General features: G+C 36.7%; 1 protein-coding gene across 1 annotated transcript in view; it reads right to left on the minus strand.

Moving 5' to 3' along the window:
- Positions 1-23,600, minus strand: part of STXBP5 (syntaxin binding protein 5 (tomosyn)) — a 100,846-nt gene that overhangs the window by 69,318 nt on the left and 7,928 nt on the right. Inside the window, exons 2-3 of the mRNA XM_009999976.1 lie at positions 5,798-5,879; positions 4,852-4,952 (exon numbers count right to left, since the gene is read on the minus strand). The gene's annotated coding sequence lies outside the window, so the exon portion shown is untranslated. The remainder of the gene's footprint in view (positions 1-4,851; positions 4,953-5,797; positions 5,880-23,600) is intronic.

A 23,600-nucleotide genomic window follows, 5' to 3' on the forward strand; every position in this document is an offset into this window, starting at 1 on the left:
TGAATCTACCAAATGGTCAATTTCTTATATAAAGATAGCCATCTCTAAGATTCAACAGAAACATCTTAAAAGACTCTTGGCCACTACTTTTAAAGCAATGTTTTGATCAAATCTAAAAAGGTGCAAGTTAACCAGTGAAGACATTTTCTGCAGCTCAGAATGAAGTCTGTAATGGGCATAAAATTACTTTTTTTTTAAATGGCAATTCCTTCTCACCATCTCTATTCTTAAAATTCATGAGTAGAAAAGCAACAACTCAAAACACTTTCCAGTCATACACTTAAGACTGCATTCCAAAACTAATTTACAGCTAATTTTACAGATTAAGTAAAACAGGTAATTTACAGCTGAACTACGTGGAGCTCCACTTGGGGATGGGTGAGAAGGCAACTGAGAGCTTATGGGTCAGGGTTAAAGGGAGGGCAGAGACAGGGGGCAAGACTGAGTAGATAAGGCCCTTTATAGAGAGACAGGAGTAGCCTCACATTCACATGCCCTGGTCCTCACAGATAGCTTCAACCACCCCCATATCTGTTGGAGGGACAACACAGCACGGCATAATTAATCCAGAAGGTTCCTAGAATGTGTTGATGTATCTTTGTTCTCTAAGTGACAGAGGAGCTAACAAGGGGAGACTGCAGTGACCATAAAATGATTTGAGTTCAAAATCCTCAGGGGCAGCAAGGAGGCAGCAAGCAAGCTTGCTTCAGGAGAGCAGTCTTTGGCCTCTTCAAGCACATGACTGGTAAAGTCCATGGGATAAAGCCCTGGAGGGAAAACGAGCTCAAGAAAGCTGGTTAATATTCAAGGATCACCTCCAAGCTCAGGAGCAATGCAGACTATCTAAGGAAACCAAAGGTGTACAAGTTCATGGGATCTGATGAGATAAATCCATGGGTCCTGAAGGAACTGGCAGATGAAGTTGCTAAGCTGCTTTCCATCATATTTGAAAAATCATGCCAAGAGGGGAATCATAACCCCCATTTTCTAAAAATGGAGGAAAAAAGAAAACCCAGCAAACTGCAGGCCAGTCAGTGTCACCTCCATGCTCAACAAGATCACAGAGCAGATGCTCCTGAACTATGGTAAGGAACGTGGAAAATAAGGATGTGACTAGTGACTGCCAACATGGCTTAACTAAGGGCAAATCATGCCTGATCGATTTGGCAGAGCAACTGATGTCATCTACCTGGACTGAAACAAAGCATCTGACACTGTCTTGCATGAAATCCTTGTCTCTAAATCAGAGAGAGATGGACCACTCAGTGGATAAGGAATTGGCTAGCTCGTCACACTCAAAGAGTTGTGGTCAACAGCTCATTGTTCAAGTGGAGATCAGTGACAAGTGGTGTTCTTCAAGGGTCGGTATTGGGACTGGCACTGTCTGACACTTTTGTCAGCAATGTGGACAGAAGAATTGAGTGCACCCTCAGCAAGTTTGCTGACAACACCAAGGCTGTGTGGTGTGGTTGACATGCTGGAGGGAAAGGAGGCCATCCATAGGGACCTTGACAGGCTTGAGAGCTGAGCCCAAGCAAACTGCATGAAGTTCAACGAGGCCAAGTTCAAGGTCCTTCATATGGGTGACAGCCCAGAGGAGAAGGACTTGGGAGTATTGGCTGATGAGATGCTCAACATGAGCCGGTTATGTGCACTTGCAGCTCAGAAAGCCACCTGTTTCCTGCGTTGCATCAAAAGAAGCATGGCCAGCAGGTCGAGGAAGGTGATTTCCTCCATCTACTCCACTCTTGTGAGACCCCACCTGCAGTACTGTGTCCAGTTCTGGGGCCCCAAACATAAAGAGGACATGGAGCTCTTCAAGCGAGTCCAGACGAAGGTCACAAAGATGATCAGAGTCCTGGAACACCTTTCCTGTGAAGACAGGCTGAGAGACTTGGGTTTGTTCATCCTAGAGAAGAAAAGGCCCTGGGGAGACCTCATAGTGGCTTTCCAGGACCCAAAAGGGGCCAACAGGAAAGCTGGGGAGGGACTTTCTTATAAGGGCATGTCGTGAGAGGATGAGGGGTAATGGCTTTAATCTGAAAGAGGGGACATTTAGGTTAGATATTTGGAGGAAAATCTTTATTATGAGGGTGGTGAGACACTGGAACAGGTTCCCCAGGGAAGTTTTGGCTGCCCCATCCCTGGAAGTATTGAAGGCCAGGTTAGATGCCCGTGCAGGGGAGTTGGAATTAAGTGATTTTTAAGGTCCCTTCTAAGCCAAACCATTTTATGATTCTATTAATTTAACACTCTTAATTAAATTTTCAGATAAGCGTACAAAATACTTAACACAACACAAGCATTTATAAACAAGCCATTTCTGTTTTTTATTCCTTATTTGAAAGGTGTTCAAAATACCTTGTTTATCAGGAGAAAAAGAATTCATTAACAAGTCATAGCCTTATCTCCTTTTAAAAATTTTTTTTGGTAAAAATATTTCAATAATAGCTTTCAAACTAGAATATACTTTAATCTGGGTAGCTAACTGCTACTACAATTTTCTATGCTAGAAACAACCTTCTAGATCACATCTAATTCTTACACAATAAACTCTGATTTGGAAACCAAATCTGAATTAAAATTGGCCTGTGACATGTTGAGCTCAACTCCTATTACACAGGACAAAAATACTGCTTTTCTACAATGTCAGCATACTTCCAGGTATTCAGGTATGTAATTTTAAGCCTTAGCATCTACAGAATCCTACTGGAAATACTGATGTAACTGCAAAAGTTGCCTCAATCATGTAGTAAAGATGTGGCTTTGTTTCCCCTGCAAAGACATTTTTTCCAGTTTAACTTACTTAATATTTTAGCCACATTTCCATGATACTGAAGTTCCTTACACAAGCTGACAAGTTAAAGTCTTACCAGAAAAGATATTTCTCCAAGGTTCACCTGTAGTATTGAGTATGTTAAAGAATTCCCATCAGAGACATTAGTTATCCTTATGAGCAAATATTAATCCCACAACACACGTTTCTTAAAAGACGTTATTAATTACAAATCTAACCAGCTGGCGTTCACGGATTGAAAAGACCCAGTTTTATTCATGTACACTCTTCTCAATAAACTTAGAAGCTAATATACATCATAAAACTGATGTAAATAAACCCATTTAGTTTAAATTCACATACCATATCAAACTTATTAGGTATAATTAATTACTAAGACCTCTTAGTGTTAAAAAGACACATATGTAGAATTACTCAACAGTGAATGTATACAATTACCTGAAGTTCAAAATCAAAATAATTTGCCAGTAATGAGATTACTCTTTATTTTATGAAGCTCTGTTTTATAAACCAGTCAAAAGAAAACAAGAGTATTTGAAAATAGTTAATAGTCATCCAGAATCACCTAGTAAGTGGCTATGACATCATACGGTTCTGGGATCTTAAGCGTTCTGGCTACATCTCTATGGTATTATAATGGATAATTTAAGGCTAAAATTACTAGCAGAATAAGGCTTTGGCTAAACTATGCCTTTACCACTCTTACTAACTATGGTACTCTCATTACCCATTTTAGCGAGGCAAAGGTCTTCCTGGAAAAATTAGAACTCTGTCCAAAATCAACAACACTGAAGTGACATGAGTGATTTAGACTCCATTACACCCCTGCCCCTCTTTCTGGTAAGAGTACACACAATTCCACTCCCTGTGACAGGTTTTGCTAGTGAAAACATCATGTTTATAAGAAAATGATGGTTTGAAATTCCACTCTGCTTAACCGAAGGTACTCATACATCTAAGACTCTAAGCCAGCTTCCACCAAATAAGCACAAAATCAGAATCACCTCCTCAGGTACCTATTTTAAAGTGATGCCCAAATGTGGTTCCAGGCCACACTTCGTATTGACATCTAAGTAGGTGCTACAGGTAATAGTCGTTTAAGAATGAAAGAGGAAGGGACAGAGAGAAAATACAGTTTGGATACTTTGCTGATCCTAAAGTTCTCTCCCACTAGAAGTTCTATGATTATATTTGTTTATAACTTACTCTTTAAAATTCCAAGGTTACTCCATAACCTATTTAGAACATGCTATGATGTTACATCAGAAGGTTTATATAAATGTTTAACTCTGCCTGCCCTTACTTACAGCTTATTACTTTCTGCCCTATTCACCAGAGCTACAAGTCAGAGATTATTTTGTGTTCTTGCTAGTATCCTTTGAGCTCCTCAAGAAGTCTGTCTCTGAAGCACACTGCTCAACAGTAGACATATTTATCCATACTGGAAAAGAAGAGCTACTTCCCAGAAGGGAAAGACCACTTGTTATTAACAACAAAAATATATGTTTTTGCAGAAATTTAATTAACTATTAAAAATTTAACCTAAAATGTCTCCCTGTCTTGCTCATAGCACTGTTGCTTGAGTTTCAAAATCATTAGTCAAAATGCACATTTTTTTCAGCTTTTCTGAGACACACAGGAGCTCTAAGACTGCAGAATTCCAATCCCTTATCAAGGGGAGAAAAACTTCCAATTAAAAAATTGAACTAGTTTTCCTGTTGCCTTGCTGGTGCAGACACATACACACACACTTTTTGTTCCAAAATTCCTTTGGAAACATACATTGAAGTCTTCTATCCCTTCACATTTTAAAGGTAGGAAAAACTGATGTTCAGCAAAGGAATATGCAAAGTGATAGAAAAGTAATTTCAGTTTAGGTCACTAGTATGTCTACTCTCAAGTACTTTAGGCCATAAAAGCCTACAACTCAAACCCAATATAAATACAGTTTAAATTACTTAAGAATTATTAATTAGATTGCATTAATAAATCTGATCTTACAATAGCACATAGTGTAATGGCAAGGGGCAAAGCAATAATGATCCAATTCCTACCGTTCTCGGTTAAATTTGAGTGAATGAAGTATCGCAGGTCTCTTCTGACGTAAGTTCCAGAGGTGTAAGGTATCATCAGCCAAGGCACTCACAAGAGCTCCCTACAAGAAAGAGAAAGCTTTAGCCAACATATTTAATAAACCTAGTAACTGTATATCATCATCATAGTGGAGATACATCACGTATTTGCTACCAGGATGAACAAATTCTTTGTAAGCATGCACATCAACATCATTGCACAGATAAGTCTGAAGTAGTAGCAATGAGATACCCAATGTGATCACGTGCCATTCAGCTCACTCACATTGGGTTCAGTACTATACTGAGGGCTGATGGGGAAGGAGCAGCTTTTTCTGGTATGTGCACATCAGTTGCTCAGGGTCACCTCTGCAGAGAAACTAAGTAATGAATTCAACAGCTAATACCTATGTGCTGACAAAGCTAATGAGGTTTGACTTGCCCATTCCTCTGAGCTAGAAAACCCCCTACAAATCTGTCTCCAACTTGTGTACAAACAATGGCATCACTGCTGTCAGATCTTAGCTACTACACCCCTAGAAAAAACACCTGAAATTACTGAGGGATAAGATAGGTATCACCACTCAGCTCATGTCTGAAACACAATCAAAATAAAACGAACTAACTACTCAAAATGTTAATACTATTGAAAATTACTACTTCAAGAGATAACTTGCAATGTTTAATGACATGAATAAATACTCCTAGGATGGTTCTTGCTTACAGCAAAAGAGTACTCTAGAGACATTTTCAGCATTAAGTCAAGCATTTTCTAAAAATAAGTTAATTTATTTATAATTGTTGCTACTGTTTACCATTCATGCTAAGAGTCACTTGTGTTAGCTGCATTTGATGCTTGCTTAATGAGAAATGGAAGGAAATACACTGTCTTCTCTGAATTATAGAATATGTGCATCATTTTACTAACCTCATTAATCAGGAACTGAAGCTGGATTACCGCAGCTCCACTGTCATGCTGGCAGTAGCATTCAACCCCTGGCCGACCAAAGCTGTAATTGGTGCCATTAAGGAATAATATTTGTATTTAACATAGGAAAAACACACTCAAACAGCACAACCGACATTGTCACTATACCACATACAAACAGGTCAACATCCTGCTTTGAGTAAGCGCACTCAACATACTTAACCACATAAATCTGAGTAATCACAGAAAAAAAATCATTTATACACAACACAAAGTAACAAAGTAGTTAAAAGTCTGTCTTACCCCATGGAATACAAAAACCACATATAGCTATTTCCCTTAGTTATTTAAGGGATTCTTCATCAATGAGAACATAACAGAGAATGATGATGCAGTTATTTTCTTAGTGTTCAATATCAGGACTAGTATAAAAAGGAGGTTAATCTAAATAAAAATCACAATCATATTATTTCATTTTTCAAGTCCAAAAGGAGCTTTCTCTCCTTTTCAAATATGACTTAGAGATGAAAGAGCTAAGTAATGCAATGCATGTCACAAAAAACCCACAAAACTAGACAAAAAACAACTGCTGTGGCAAAGAGATCAGTAGCCAAAATATGGAGGAGTACATGGGAAATTATATATAATGTAAATTTACAGGATCTCTGTATCAAGTCTTCCTGGATTCAGACCAACTATGAGATAACAAAAGCTTGTTCATTTTCCCTCCCACACACAAATCAGTCCTGTACTTGAATAATTAATATCACATGGAAGCAGCAGCACACAGATATTTTCAGTTCTCCATAATTTATTCTTTTATCAGTTGCAAAGACTTTGTATTTCAAATGCGGTTATTGCCTTATTATATGAAATTATGGAAATTCTCCAGCCTCTAGGAGACAGAGCAGAAATAACACAAGTCCAGATGAATTCTGCAAAGTGGTCAGTATTTCATCATTATAGCATGCCAAGGGTCTCTGGTGCATAATTTGTCAAAGAGCTGAATACCTCGTTTTAAACAGGCACCTTAGTTTTTGGAAGAAGGGAAACAATTCCAAGTATCTGTGCCAAACAGGCAATATAATGTACAATTTGTTCTCTCGGTATACACTAGAAATTAATAAAACAGTACAATTCTCACCAATTCTGCAGGTTTTCCATTTACTGATTAATTGTTGATCAAAACCAAAATGGATAAAAATATTTTTAAAAAATATATGCATTTGCACCAGAAGCAGCTGAAAGGCTAAACAGACTATTCAGTTCTATGCAAATATAAATTCAAACACATCTCCTGCTAGAGAGATAAAATGTAAGTAGAAGTACAATGACTACAAATCTGCTTCAACACACCACAGTATTTTAACTTACAAACGTCCATCACATTCTTCTAGACCAATGAATCTGCGTAACATCCAGCTAAGTGATAAGAGATACGAAACAGATGTTGAATAATCCCAGAAACTTAATACCAGCTTTCTTCCCCAAACAGAAATAGTCATTTAATTTTATTCTGGCATGAAGGGCTTAAAGAACCAGCTTGCCTCACCTGTTTTTCCTTATATTTTAAATTTTACCAATGTTTCCTGTACAACTAAGTCATTTGACAGTTTATAGCTCTTAAACCTGCCCTCCCCCCGCAAAAAAAAACCACACCAAAAAAACCCCAAAACACCAAAAAAGAAGACAGTTTAAAACTTCGGGGTAAGGGGCTGTCCCCATAAATGATACCTTCCTACACAAACTCAGAATACTTTCAATGTACAGTAATTGCTTTCAGATTAACTACAGATTGGCTACACAAATTGTCAGATTGGAAAAAATATCCCTACAAGGAATACCAGTAGTTTCAAAGCAGATTTTATTCAGCCTTGCTCATGCTTCTGCATTCACTTGAATTAATCAGTATTTGCAGAAATATACAGAAAGCAATTTCTGAAAGTAAAATTCATATGTTTACAGGAACTGAATTTTAAAACTTGTTAGATATTTATCTGCACTAATACAGGTTAATTTTCCAACAAAGTATATCCCTAGCCCCTCCCCTGAGTATCAGCTTCCAAACATAAATATAAGTCTTGTTTGTTCACTCACCTTGAGTTTCTCTGGAATTGAGGCTTTTTGAGCTACCTTGCGAAAAAACAAAGGGAGTATGACCCAGAAAAACAGAAAAGGCCATGGGTTCCTCCAATTACTTCAACCTTCAGATTCTATCCCTTAAATGTTTTCTTCAAGCACTTATGATGCAAATCTTTCTAGAAGCACTGTTACAACTAGTCAGTAAAAGTTCAATATTAAGACTGATTGAATGTTTTTTTTAAAAAAAAAAATCCTTTCACATTTTCCAGGACAATTGAACCACTTGTCTCTTCAGAAAACAGTAAACATAGCAGCACTGAGAGTCAGCTTACACAAGCTTTAAACATTTAAAGCAAGTTTCTACTTTTTGACATATTAGAAGAGGCCTCATATGCAGATCTGAAAATAGAGCTTGGCCTCTTTTATAGTTCTTGCAGTTATAAAAAACGAAAAACAGTGCTTGCAGCTAGTCCCATTTAGTTCCTTTACCCAAGGATTATGTCATCTTCACTTTTTCACCTAGTAGCTAAAATTATTTCTCATCCCAAGTTAATATCATCCTCCTAACCAGCATTAATTTTCTTTTCTAAAGCAATTTAAAGTCTCCCAGTTTTGCTGAGTTGAAAATGCACATCATTTAAATACTGACTGTAGAAGGATAATACATGTCTGTTTCCACACGTTAAGGTTTTCTCAACCACACAAAACAGGCAGTATCCTAGGGAATGCAGTTTGTCCAAATACTCTATACGTGCATATATGTGCTTAAGGCCAGACAACTCACTGTACTAAGCAGTGATCATCTACCACAGAGTAGTCTCCAAAACAGGCAAAAATTACAATGAATAATGACAAGATGGGCAAAGCATTTTAACTCTGTAGACAGGAAAAACTGTCAAAGATCTATGGTAGCTCTAGAGAAAATAGCCTGCACTGAGCAGTTTTCTAAACAAGACCTATCACCTTCCTTCTTCACTTCTAAACATTACTTTTCTATTATTCCTGCTGTATGCCCCCATTCCAAATTTTAACAAATTGGATAATGAGTATCTTCTCAGCTGTACCTCTGAATATTGCTTCTGTGTTCACCACTGCCATTATGAAATTAACCTTAGAAAACATCATTATTTCATTGTCTTTACTCACATTTTTGAAAAAGCAAGAGACAAAAGCTGTGGCTGAAAGAAGGAAGAGGTAACATAGTCGTGTCCTAACAGTGGTAATTTTCATAACTGCTAGAAGTGTAGGTCATACATAACTAAAGCACACTATCTTTCTAACTTAATATTGCATAATTACACTGATTTTACTTCCATTTATGAGAAAAGGCAAGGGTTCTAAAAGGTGGGGATTTTCTTTCCAAACAAGCTTCAGACCTAAGCTTAGCCCTTTTATTTCCAGGCAAAATTAAAACCTTTCAATTAGCAATATGAGTTGTCTCTTTAAAACATTATTTCTAGAAGTTATTACTATTATTTACAGCATATCTACATAGGAGCAACTCAGTGCCCTTCTGCCCTTAAAAAATACATTTTGAAAGAGAAAACTAATTCCAGAATATTTATTAAAGCCTTAGAAAAGCAGTCCTTTTTTTTTAAATTCTTTAAAGTACTCTAGGTAGACATAGGGAATATTGGGTTCTTCTTCATGTGTGGTTGACCCATCTGACAGAAGAGACAGTTGCCAAAAATGTAGCCATTAAATCAATCCCCAGCATACTTCAGTTAAAGAGACACATTTGTAATATAAATTACCTTCCAAACTACTGCCACACAGGTATTTTCATCTTCATGTCATTACGAGGGTTTATACATTTTGATAGCACAGCACAAGATACGGACTGTGTTCCTCTATCAGGAACTCCTACTGCTACAATAGCTCCAGATTTTTAAGACAAATCTGAAACTGTAGCAGCTTTTAAAATTCATTCCTACACTCTTCTCAAAACTGTAGCTGGAACATCTCACAGTATTTAAACATGACAATTTTGTTGGAAAAATCAGAACCCTGACTAGAGGGAAATACATACTAGTGACCTGAATTACATACAAAACACTAAGCACAGCAGACTGCTCACAGTATTCTTACATATACCAGTCTGTAGCCTATAGCTCTACAGGACTGCATATTATACCTCCAGCTTTTACTGTAGACATTCATTACCATGTAACAGTTTTCCATTCTACTTAATAGATGCTGATTTATTTTTATAGCCACCACTTACTCTGCAGTTTTGTATGTACTTTGCTTGTGGTCCCCAAGAATTATCTTAACATAGAATTAAAAAAAAAACAAACACCAAAACCAAAACAACAAACGCATGATGCTGGTGAGATTTCCAAAGAGTATTTTAAGTAAAGATTAAAAGTGTGTGTGCGGTACTACTAACCGTTGTCAAGTCTGGATACAATCCAACAAGAGATGAAAAACAAAGTCTTAATTTACATCAAGTTACAGAGTACTGGTGACACATCTAAGCAGAAATGACACAGTACAGCTTCACTCAACTTCCCTAACTTTGTCAGTCTTATTCGTGCCTAGACCTAATCAGTCCATTACTTGCACATGCAAACGCACAATCACTCACAGAAACAACCCATGAAGAACAATCTATCAAGCTATTTAGCAAGAGTTATTCAAAGCCAAAAAGGACTACAGTCTACACTGTCTACAAAACTAGCTTTGACCTTTCACATCCATGCATTACCAAACAAGATAAAAATCCACAAAATACTTTTGGGAGAGGTTTAGGCTTCATAGTAATCCTGATATGGTATTATATCACTATTTTTCAACTACTTTAGGATTATAGAGCTTCTTTTTAAAGCTTTAGGCCTGCACAGTATCTGCTGTGCTTGTATCACTCAGCTAAGCCCACTTTTAATCTTCCTCATGTCTTAGTTTTCATGTCTGCAAAACATTCATTTGCTTTCCAGATCCACTCTCCTATATAAAAATAACAGCATCAAGCAAAAACTAGGGCTTTAAAACAGAGATTGAAGTTTCTCAGGTGGAAATACTATCAAACTACTAGCAACAATTTACTACAGCAATTCCAGTTGGACCACTATGATGCATTCCTCCTTCTATCAGCTAAGGAGAGTGAGAAGGCAATCAAACTGACAGGAAGAAAACAGGGTAAGGGAAATGCAGATGTCAGATACTGCCAGCCAGAAGACAATGGTTGCAACTTCCATACAAACACAGCATTTGTGAATTGGCTGATATCTAAGTAGTTTCACCTTGCTATTACAAATATCCTACCTCATCCATCCTTTTGGTAGCACATACAACATTAATAATTAATGAAGCTTTTATTCTTATGTCCATAGCTTCTTGGCCAACACTAAGAGCAGGGCCATTCTACTCTCCTAGAACTGAGGAACACTTGGAGAAAAAATTATGTCTCTTCCCAGTGTCCAAATATTTTGTACAGACATTGCCAACAGAAGCATTAACAAACATAATGCTCTGAACTAGATGTTAAGCGAATTTATATACCTATTTAGTTTAACTTATGAAAGCATAAAGAACCTTAGATATTATCTAATTATATTATCCAATAAGGAGGACAATTTAACATTTTCAAAGAAGGTAGCTAATTCTTGCTGAAACAGTTATTGCCTATCAACACCGATTTCTTACTGAAAAGCAATTATTTGTTAGATCCAGAAGTCTCTCTTCATTCACACAGCACAATCTAAAATAGTGCCCCCCTTAACTCTTGCCTTCTAAAATATTCCTCTTCAATTATTTTTAAGTAACTGACTACTGGATACTCATTACAGAATCACAGAATCACTAAGACTGGAAAAGGCTTTTAAGATCATCAAGTCCAGCCTTGAGGTGAGGCCTCAAGGGTGCTGTGCACATTGGGAGAAGTATGTCCCTAGTCCTGCTGGCCACACTATTCCTGACACAAGCCAGGATGCCACTGGCCTTCCAGACCACCTGGGCACACTGCTGGCTCACGTTCAACTGGCTGTCGACCAGTACTCACAGGTCCCTCTCTGCCAGGCTGCAACCACTCTTCCCCCAGTGGAATAGCACTGTAGCACTGCCTGGAGTTATTGTCGAGAAACTGCAGGACCCTGGACTTGGTCTTTTCATGCCATTGGCCTCAGCACATTGACCCATCCTGTCCAAGTCCTCCCGCATCTTCTTCCCACCCTCCGGCAGATTAACACTCTCCCCCCGTCCCCGCCTTGGTTTCATCTGCGAACTTACTGAGGGTAGACTCAATCCCCACATCCAGGTCATCAATAAAGATGTTGAATAGGACTGGTCCCAGTACTGATCCCTGAGGGACACCGCTGGTCACTGGAAGACACTAAGACACTAACTGTAATCACTAGTCATCCCATCTCAACCTTGTTCAAATACAAACCCATTCTTCAATCCCCTCCCTTCAACTGAGTAGGGAATAGTAGCTAGTCTGGTCTGCCGAGTCTCAGTTTCACATTTATCTTATTAACTCTTTACATAAGTTTGGTCGTTATACCATGTAAGAGACCATAGGTACTATCACAACTTACATGAACTATACTGTTTGTTTCTCAAGCCACCTGGACCCACCCACCCCTGACCCTCTGCTATCACTCAATCAGTATTTATCTCCTTTTACATAAATTACTCTTCTATCATCCATCCTTTTGGCACCAAAGCCTTATTTCTCAAATTAAACGCTAATCCCTTTTAACTCTCGTATCCCAAACCAAGTTTTGCCCTATCCTTCACCTTTCCTATTCAATTTATCACTTACCACATATCCACTATTACTCATTTCCTTTAAAAAAAGTGTAGTTCAAAGAAGTGTAGGATTATTAATAGTGATGCAGGTATAGCATGTTTTCTGCTTACAGAGCCTTCTGAAGTAACTACCAGTAAAGACCCTTGCTGATGTGCTAAGAGGGTCACACTTCCATTATATAGACAAAAGTAGAAACTTATAGACTCCAAAGAAAGGTGGTAGATAAAAGTTTACTGCTCTCTCTATACCAATTTGACATGACAATTCGTCTCCAGACTCATAGTAGTAATGGCCTCAAACTGGGACTTCTTCCAAATACCCTGAGTAATTTTAACAAGTAGTGCTGCTGCAATTGCTTTTTAAATATTTCAGCTAGCATTGTCTAAATGCTAATTCAAACACAATGCAACAAATAGGTCTTAGGAAAGTTTCCCTAAAGTCTGCTCAAAGGTATATATAAAGACATCTTAAATCTTCTCCATTAAAAATTACACTTAAAAATTAGCCTCAAACATACATGAGCCACCAATGAATATCCTCACTGCTACTAACTATTTTGCAATATAGTCTAAGAATAGTGTTTTCAGTTTTATTTTAAGCTTTCTCAGGTTCCACTGTAGCATAATTTTTAGTTTTGCCAATCAAAGGAATTGAGAAACTTATTTCACTACTACCCCAGTAGTAGTTATAATTTTGTAGAAGGTTTGCTAAAATTTACCACCACAAATTAAATAATAAGGTACAATTCAAGCAACTCAGTAGATGGCACTCTTCCACCAAAATCAAAAGAGGAAACTATACCCTCACATAAACAACAGATACCTTGGAGCTGGAATTCTTATTTTTAAAATGCAAAACCAGTTTCCACTCATTAGGAAGCTTCTTAAATTTTGTGCTTTTCATAGAACTTCGACAGACAGTTTATTACAGGTCAAAATATTAAGAGGGATTACTGTATTATTGAAATATCTGTCATTTTACTTAGTTATTTTGTCCAAACATTTGTGCTATTACACATAGTTTCACACCACCACAGCTGCATATCAGTTTTGCATGAAGTGGTACTTTTGTGGCTTATACAACTTGAGATGGACTCATAAAAGGCTGATATGGTCCCTAGAAATTGCTTATGCATTTCTATAAATGTGTTCTGGTCATTTATTTTTTAAAAGGATAAGCACTGTCTCAATGTAATTAGTAAATGTGTTGCATTCTTTAGCTTAAATTTTATTTAAAATTAGTGTCAAAAATAGATAAATGGCCATTAGAAAAACCTAAATTAAGTTTTCAGAAAAAAACTTGGCATTAAAAGGTGCAGTTCTTAAATAAGATTAAAATGTGAAGCACAGTGTTAAAAGTAATGCTATCCATTCCATCTTAACTCTTCTTTTGAAATTTGTTGTAGATCTCTCCTTAGATCCTGTAGTTTGCTCTTTTCTCAGTGAACTTGAAGACTTCAGATGAGTCCTTTTCCCAAGAAATGCACCACTTGACAATGCTAAAGAGTTCCCATGTGAGTGTAAACACAGAGCTACTGTTTTGTACAGGTTGTGGAAGTCAAACAAATAGCTCTAAGTAGCACAGAGAAGGTATAATTCAGACAGTGTTCTGAGATTTCCAAGTACCCACAGCTGAGCTGAAGACTGCAAAAGCATGGAAAACAGATAAAAAACCGAATAACACAGTCCAAGGTATTTCTCCTGTGCATCTGTCCTGCTTTCCTAGCAGGCACTTGAACTATTAGATGGAGAGAAGGTACTAACCTGCAAATCAAACTTTAGTGAGTTGGGGATTTTTTTTTGTATTTTAGAGAATTTGCTCATCTTTTAGACTTGTATGCTTACAGTTCATCAGATTCCAAGTACTGTCTGATACTTCAGGCAGTACTCAATCTGCCCTGCTATTACAAGAAAGTTTGTTTTGCTTGTTTGTAATCTGCTAGTAATTCCTGAGGCTGAAGAGCTATTTTGATCAACTCTGAAGTTGAAGGAAGAAGTCCTGCAGATATTACTTTGCTGTACATTCCATGAAAACAGGAAGCTGAAAAGAGGGGAGGTATGGACCAGATTAGGCCCATACCCCACCAAAAGGAGAAAGGGGGCATTACTACCTCACCACCTTAAAATAGAAGCTTTGTAAAAAAGGCTGCAATCACAGGAAACATTTCAAAAGTTACAACATGTAGGTAATTATATTACAAGATAGAGCCATAAGACAGCAAGTTTCATACAAGTGTCTCTTTCTTTCCTGTAAATAAAAGTAGCCAAAAATATAAGTATCCGTTTATTACAACACTCTTCCTACACACAAAACTGATCCAGTTCCAAGCAAAGGGGAAACCCCATTCTCTTAATATGATGACATAAAGTAAGTGTTATATATGGCAAACCATGTTTTGAGCGCTTAAAAAAATGCAGAGCTGTACCTGTTTATGCTGCTTAGCACTTCCAAGATTGCTCCACAACTGTGTAGCTTAACTGAAATACCTAGCAATAATTCTGCAAGAGTGAGATTGTCTAAAAGACAAAAACCCCATGCTGAAATGTAATAGTTTGATCTCTGACTTATGAGGAGTGAGGAAAGGTTCAGGAAGGGGTAAAGAAAGCTGAGAATTTGTCTTCACTTACTGAAGAAAAGGCTGAGGAAAGGCTTCAGAAACAGAGCAGAGATTTTCCTTTCCACAAAATGCTGCCGTTTCCTTCATCACCAGCTTGCTCCCCAAATGCCAAGAGGACACACACCCATTTCCTCTGTTCTTTCATCTTTTTTTTTTTAATGGTAAAAATAAGGCAAGGTAAAGAACAGGTCTGCAAAAAAATGTGCTTGAGGAGAAATATAACCAGATTCCTTCTGAAAATTACCACCTTTAAAATGACAGCTGTTAAAAGTACAAAATTAAGTAAGTTTGGACTTTAAGCTATTTGGCACCCACTGGAATCCTCAGCAACTTATTTACACATGAGGACTAATCCAAGAGAATGAAATAGCTGCTACTTAGTTAAGAGATAAAAGTATTAAAAAACACCAATCATACATCTTAAAAAAAATAAAAATCTCTATCATCATCACAAGTCACTGGCCCTGCAATTAAAAAAGGCATTAAAAAATAATCAAACACTCACTGAGATAGACTAGCAACACAGTCCAGAAATTAGCTGAGGTTTTAATGTCAAAGCCTGAAGTTACAGATGTCAAATGAGCAGGGTTTCCCACATTGTCTAGGGAAATTTTCAGCTGTGGAAAACAGAGCTTCAGAAATGCCATAACATTAAAATAGCCAGGGGCTCAGACAAAAGAAAAGTACTGCCTGGAAAAGGACTTTTCATCTAGCCTCAAGATGGTTTCTAAGCAGCAAATACAGATTATTAAAACTAACATGGCATTGTAGCCTTGTCAGTTCAGACCTGTTTTGAGTTGCGAGAACCTGCATTGACACAGTGAAATTCACTGCTCTAAATGCTTCCATTAAAACAAATGTTTTAATGTTTTGAGTGTCCAATAACTTTTTCTACTCAGCAATAGAGAAAATAAAATTAGTTTTTAAAGTTCATTTCTGTAACACCTTCCATGAAAAAAGAGAAGAGGAATCCAGCTATGCAGCTCTCAGTCAGTTACTGCAACTCACCAGAAGCTGCAACATGTGGAAGTTTTATATATTCTCTGCATATATAAAGGCAAGGAGTAAAAACACAGGATGTTCAGATATATATTGGAGTAGTAAGCACTTAAGTTGATATTTGTTAGACTTATCACTTATCACTTATGATGTTCCTCTTAAACATTTACTAGAAACAAAAATGAAAAAGAAACCACAACAAAAAGAGGGGAAAAATTTTTATTTGCAGGACTTGGGTATAAAAGTTTTATGAGAATAGTATCTTTACAAGATACCATTCAAAGATTAGTTTTTCTTTCAAATGTTAGCATAGCAAAATAGCAATCTTAAAGAGGAACAAATAATCCCCTTTTATATTTACAGTGATCAGTAGCTCTGTGTGACTAAAAAAAAAAACCAACACAAAACCCCAAACATTTCAAGACAAGCATTAGACTTCCTGATGGTTAAGAATTCTACCAGAAATAAATTCAAGTCAGATATGTTTTAAGAGAAAAAAGTAAGTGTATCCTCCCTTGCAAAAAGGGAATCCTTACCAGCCAATTACTTCAATTCTTTGAAGTATTGTTTTGCTTGCAAAGTATCCAAACTTCTTTTGCAACAAAGCACTATAAAAAAACCCCAACTGATATGATAGTACTTAACCTGAAGTCTGATGACTGTTAATTTTTCACCGTGAATGCCCAGGTTCCCAACTTCAGCCTCCAGGAAAGGGTGAAAAGATGCACCTGTTTAAAATCTCTATATACATTCCGAGTCTCTATTTGACTCTCTCTCAACTCAGCAAGTCTGCAGAGAACAGGTAGTCTTCAAATTCACTGTGCAGTAATACGGCTGCACAGTCAGGACAAAGAAACATTTCAACATATTCAATCCTTTCTCTCCTTCACAAGCCATGTACATTCACAAATTTGATTCTCTTGAAGCAGATGAGAAAGAGGAAAATTAAATCCTTCACCCCAGACCGCCCAGATGGCTTCTGTACAGGATTAATACATTCTTGGAAACTACGCATGGTCAAGAGCTACAATTAACTCTACCAGAAGCAGCACTGTAATAAAGCACATCTGAAAACTGTAAAATAGTATTTTTTAAGAATCAGTGAGAAAGAAATCAGTAGCCTACAGGCACTGAAAACTAATTAGAAGTTGATTATTTCTATTAACTAGTAACTTCTAGTAATTAAAAATAGCAACTATAAAAGAAACAATCTCTTCATATAATCTCCTCAAATACAAGAGAAAAAAGGAACATTAACTAGTGGCCTGTTGTACAAACCCAGGATGAAGTCTGTTTTATTGAAAACCACAATGATTGATACATGTCTTCCAGGCAAACATCAACAAAAATAGCATGCTGAATAGCATTTTGTTAGTAGTCTTTTTCAAGACTAGTATAGCCAGAAGGGTAACATACCAAATATCTGTGACAAGCACTGAGCTGCTAAGATAATTTAGACTACTATGCATTTAAAAAAAGTTTTTATTAGGAGCTGAAGATACTATATTTATAATGATTCAGTGTCACTCCTATGCACTGAAGCTAATAACATTTAAAGATAACACTAACAACAAGTATCTCCAACTGAGTTTAATTTCATCACAAGTGAACTCCCCTAGTTTTAGTACATTTGTGTAATTTACAGTCATATGCTATCAACGGACTATAGCAGACAATAAGTTTCAGAATATGGAGGATTCACAAGTTTTGGGTTTCTGGTGGGGTTCTGAAGAACAAACTATATGGATACAGGTGTCACACTACACTTTTAAGTCTTTTACCGGTTTTCTAAGTTAAATCTGCTAGTTTCAAGATTGACACTAAATCACTAAATATCATTTCAGGAATATCTTGCAAGAACAGTCTCTTCAAACAACCTTTCCTACTGTATGAGTTTATTCCTCAAAATCCTATTACTCTGTAGATTACAACAACAACCATTAGTAGTATCTTAACTGTCAAATTGTATACAACTACCATAATAGCATGCTATGACATTTGAAGAATGACACAAAGCAGTTTTTCACCTTTAAAGCTTAGTCTAGGCCATTGTTTTGCCCAATACACTCTTCTAATTGTCACAGCAACCTCCACTGGAGACAAAAAAAGCAAAGGCAGAGAACACTATCAGATCACAGTGTGATTACCATACCAGTTTTCATGCCAGTTTCCTTGATGTTAAAACTCTTCACTATGCCACACCAACAGTCTGGCATTTTATGTTTTACCATACCATAAAAACTGTTTCATCAACTGTTGAAGCATCTGATAAATTTTGCTTAAAGAGCAAAGATTTTCCTTGCTAACAAACCACAGAAAAGTCAAGAAAATTTTAAGTTGTATTTATAAAAACACATCATCAAATACTGAGCTGAAATGAAGAAATTTGCACAAACATACTACTGAACAACTTCATAGTTAAAGAATGTTTTCCTCTGAAAGAAGTCAGACAGATTAAGAGAACAGGAGCCACCATACTGACTCAAGCCACGCAACCCAGCACTGTCTCCTACAGCAGCACTCAACATCATTTAAGAAGAGCACACAGAAACCTGAGCACTTTTTGCAGCCTATTCCCTTTCCACTCCCAAACTAAACACTCTTGGTCCATTAGGTAGGTTAGAGGACAAATCCCAGTTAGGCATTTGCTTACAGAGCTGTTGTCTGTGAGTTGGTCCATTCCCCTCCCAAATGGAATGGTAGAGCCTGCTGACATTGCCTCTCTCACCCACTACTCACTATATTCCAACTAAAAATGGCTTTTCTGTCTTTAAAATTAGTCTAATAGTACTTTACTGAAAGTCCCTCACTTTTTGCACTGCTAATTGGCTAAATGACAGCTCATCAAAAAATTAAAGTGTCCTTGTGATTTTACAACCCTTGGTCATATATAATCATTCTCCTCCTACTGAACTGAGACCAAACCCTCTTGAAAGACAGCCACTCTATTCTTAACAACTCTAGTTTCCCTCCTCTAAACCCATGCCATTTAAAACACAGAAAACAGGAAAACACAGGACTCAAAATGTGGACACATCATGGTTCAATACGAAAGCAAAAGGATGTGGGGTTTTTTCTCACCATGCTCTTCCAATATTGTTGGGTAGATTAGGTAAAAAAATAAAAAATAAAAAAGCTGATTTTCAGTAGCTCATTCTGAGAAAACACCCACTTACATACTACCAATTTAAAGCTTTGTACATTGACTGCTGTATCTTTATGTCTCATCAAAGACCCAGCTTAAGCCAACCCTATTTTTCCTTAATATATTTCATATTTGTAGTACATTAAATATATTTCTAAATATATAATACACTAAGTATTATATAGCTCAAGTAAGTATCAGCTTGAATTCAAACCAGTTAAATTCAAACTATGAAATTATACACAGAACTTACAAACTAAACATTTAAGTAGTATTCTTGGAATCGAAGTAGTGTCTCCCAGGTTTCTGCAGCCAGACATGGAAATTATTGTTTTTTCCTGTCCAGGTCAATCTTTAAAATAGTGAAAGACTTAAAATTGTAAAGGACAACACAACTTTAACTGACTTATGAAAGCCTGTAGGTAGGAAAAACAATATTCTTCCCTACTGGTTTTAAAAACGATGCCTCTTCAAAATGGTTTCAACTAAGGTAATAGCTAAAGTTTGTAAGCATTCTGCCCAGGCCAGGGTGCAGTAAACACAGATAAGTTAATCTCACTTTTAAGCACTTCAGAGAAGAGTCTGTCAATAACCTTAACAAAATGGTAGGGATTTCTATAACTTTGGTCTACTGAAATGAAACTCAGGCAACCCTTATTTGCCAGAGAAACTGGTGATAGTGATCACCTCTAGTGCTTATTGTCCCAAGGCAGATGACCTCACCCTCAGATGCAAGAGAAATAATACTCAATTTTATCTATTTTATAATGGAGAAAACATACAAAACCAAATTATTTTAGTAATTACCACATATTCCTATTTAAGCCACATGCCATCACAATTCTGGCCCCTTTAAATAAAGTCTGCTGCAAATACAAGTCCTTTCTGCTCCAATGTAGGGGACCAAACAGGTACTGATGCATTCAAATATTGATCACCTCTACAATTACAGCTATGCAATAACTGTGATGTCTATATTCTTGCAGATCTATAGAAGTTTTTATTTCTGTAGAACTGTAGTTGCAAACTCCAAGGTGCCTTTACAGCTGTTAGCACTGAAACTACACTCAGCGCACTACAGGTAACTTTCTTCCAATAAAAGAGACATGTTTACTAAGTTTAAGTCAGTTTATCAATAGAAAACTACAGGAGGTAAAAGAGGCAACACAAATGTCATCAAAGCTAGTCTGAAAATGACCGAATGCATTGTTAGTTATGCACAAGATTTTCACAAAGTACTGGAACTACTTCTGAATATGTTATTTTAAGATGCAAAACTACAGTTCCTAAATATTTTGTAACCAAACTTCACTGTTACCACCTTCTGATGTGCTGCTTCTCCCACTGAAGAACTACTAGCAGAAAGAACAGATTATCAAAAGTCAGTAAAGTTTGCTCAGGAAATGCCACCATCCTCTCCCAACATTGTTTGAAAATTTATTTTTAACCCAGAAAAGCATTTATTTGATTTGGAAGTTATTGTCATAATTCATATGGGAAAAAAAAAAACAAACAAACAACCCACAAAACTAATTGACAAACACACAGTTCTTTTAAGCTGTCATAGTTCAAAAGTTAAGTAGTTTTTGTCCTCTGCTACTCAAGTATGAAAAGAAACAACATTATAAAAGTTAACCCTGCTACCTCTTCCTCACAGTATTCTCTAAAGCCTGTATAAATCCCATTCTATTTTACTTTTATTATCTCTTTGACTATTACCATAACTGGGACTATATTCTCAGTACTTCCATAGGCAATATTTGAAAGAAAACAAGTACAACAGTCAAGTCCTAGGCAGCCACTTAAACTGTGGATAATTGAAACAAGTTTTCAGACCTTTGTTTTTGTTTAGCTTGCTGGGTTTTTTTAACTGAAAGAGAAGTACAAAACAAGTTTGAGAAAACAGTAGTATTCTTTGTGAGTGGCTGCTATTTAAAGATTATTTCCTTTGGCCGGCATCCCTTATGAAAACATGGGGATATTACTAATTAGACTGTGTGCTCTGACGTGGTAGGATACTCCAACTCTTTTCCAGGTTAGTAACTCACCAAGATTTCTTTCCAAAGTGTTATGTTTCCCACCTAATTATTTAAAGAATGAGGGGATACTCACCCTGCCAGCAAGAAATCTCATATTTAGTCACCTAAATTAAAATGTAATGGGGGCTTTTTTTTGGTGGCTTTCCTTTTTATCAGATATTTGAGGGTGGATGTGAAGCTAATCTCACTGCACCAGTTTACTGCACAAGTTTTGATCACGTACAAAAGGGAATGCCAGGCAAGTTATAGCTATGCATTCCATTCTGCATATTAATAAGCATCACTAAAGCTTAGTAACTGTACTTCTAATATCAACACTACAAAGTTCAGTCAAAAATGTTTTTCAACTGTGAAGATGAACATCTGCTCTGTTTAACAAGGTAGTAAGACTGGATAGAGCATATGCTAAAAAAATTACAGGCATACTAATCCTATCAATTTAACAAGTGATCATAGAAAATCACATTCTATTCTTTTACCCTAATGAGCAAGTAGAAAAACGCAAATTGCTTTTGTCCATCTGCTATTGCTGACTACAGACTGGTGTTACTAGGTAGTAAAGAGGCAGGACCTTTAGTAGAAATGGTTAGCAAAACATTGGACATGGGCTGGACCACCTCTTGAGTTGGCTACTCTTGAAGTGTTAAATGCATCATCTTAATGTGAACCAAAGATCTAATAACAGTAATGGAACACATACGGAGTACAAGCCTAGCAGAAGCTTCAAGAGTCTATGTAATGCAATCCCCTTCTGGATATGGTGGGAATCACTTGCTTTGGATCTGCATCCTTTCTTCAGTTCCTTGGTTTTCAAAGTTAAAACAGCTCCTCTGAAGACTTTTTCACATGAATATAGGACCAGGGAAGACAAATCTTAGAGAATCCATGGGAAATACAACATAAAAGGGTGAGCTTGGTCTACAGCCTTCTTGGTGGAGAATCTAACTTCTGCACTCCACCAGAATTACTCTTGAACACTGTCTGGTTTGAGTGGGACAAGCTAAGACTTAGTCTGGATATGGAAGCAGTGATCAGTGCAATTACCTCAGTTTTAGAATTGAGCTTCAAGTTGCCCAAACAAAAACCTTTTAATGGCACTTACGAAACAAAATCCCAGGACATTCAGTAAAATCAGCGAAGTAGTATTTAGTTATTCCCATCAAGCTATAAACTTCTCTGTAAAACAGTGTTCAAGTAGTTTATTTTGCAAAATGAAACATTTCAGCCTGCACTTTTCAAGTATTATAAGATCAGCATCATTTACTATGAAAATTTCCATTTCACATTTTAATTAGCTTAATTGGCATAACCTAGCTTTTCTCAAAGCATTTCATCTTGCACATTGTTTTCTATACTAGCAGATACACATTTCAAGTTTCACCTACTTTCACTGCTCTTGAAACTTATGATAAAATTCAAAGCAATTTAAGTATAGAACCACTGATGCACAGTAGAACTACAGTGGACAATTGACTATGGAAGATCCATTCCTGAAGTTTAGTAAAAGTTTTTTACTACTACAATATTAGAATCAATCTTAATTCCACAACTGATATGGCTGTCTCAATCCAAGTACTACCAATAAAATAAATAAATTTAGTTAAGAATAGCATTGGGATTCAAAATACACAATATTTTTGCAGGAAGTGATTAAGTTAGAAGAACTAGTACACAGATCAAGGCTGTAATCAAGTTGTACAGATCTCAGACACTAAAGCAGTTTTGGAATCTCTTACCAAGGAGAGATTTTTAACTGTAAGACAAAATGTGGCACAGAGTCTTCAACTGAACAGTCAATGTGATCAGGCCAAATGATAGCCACAAAAAAATAACTGAATTAAGGTATTGTAAAATTAAAGACAAATCAGGATTCATTGAGTCTCCAGAGGCTGACAGAATTGCCACATATTTTAGAAATCTACCAAATAAGGAATTATACCATTCTACCACAGTCCTCACTGGTGAAGTATTTCAGCTTTAGTTATTTACAAGACCATCATTATTTTAAATTGTACCTAAATTCAGTGATACAAATATTACTACCAGAGTTTCAAATTATGTCATCAGACCTTCACCAGTATTTGTACTGTAAGTCAGTAGAACTAGGAACTTAAGTTTTCCCTTTGATAAACACATAAGTTGTACCATTATCAAGCCTCTGCGATAGGTGA

This window comes from Chaetura pelagica, unplaced genomic scaffold, assembly GCF_000747805.2.
Source record: "Chaetura pelagica isolate M959 unplaced genomic scaffold, ChaPel_1.0 scaffold135, whole genome shotgun sequence".
Lineage (NCBI taxonomy): Eukaryota > Metazoa > Chordata > Aves > Apodiformes > Apodidae > Chaetura > Chaetura pelagica.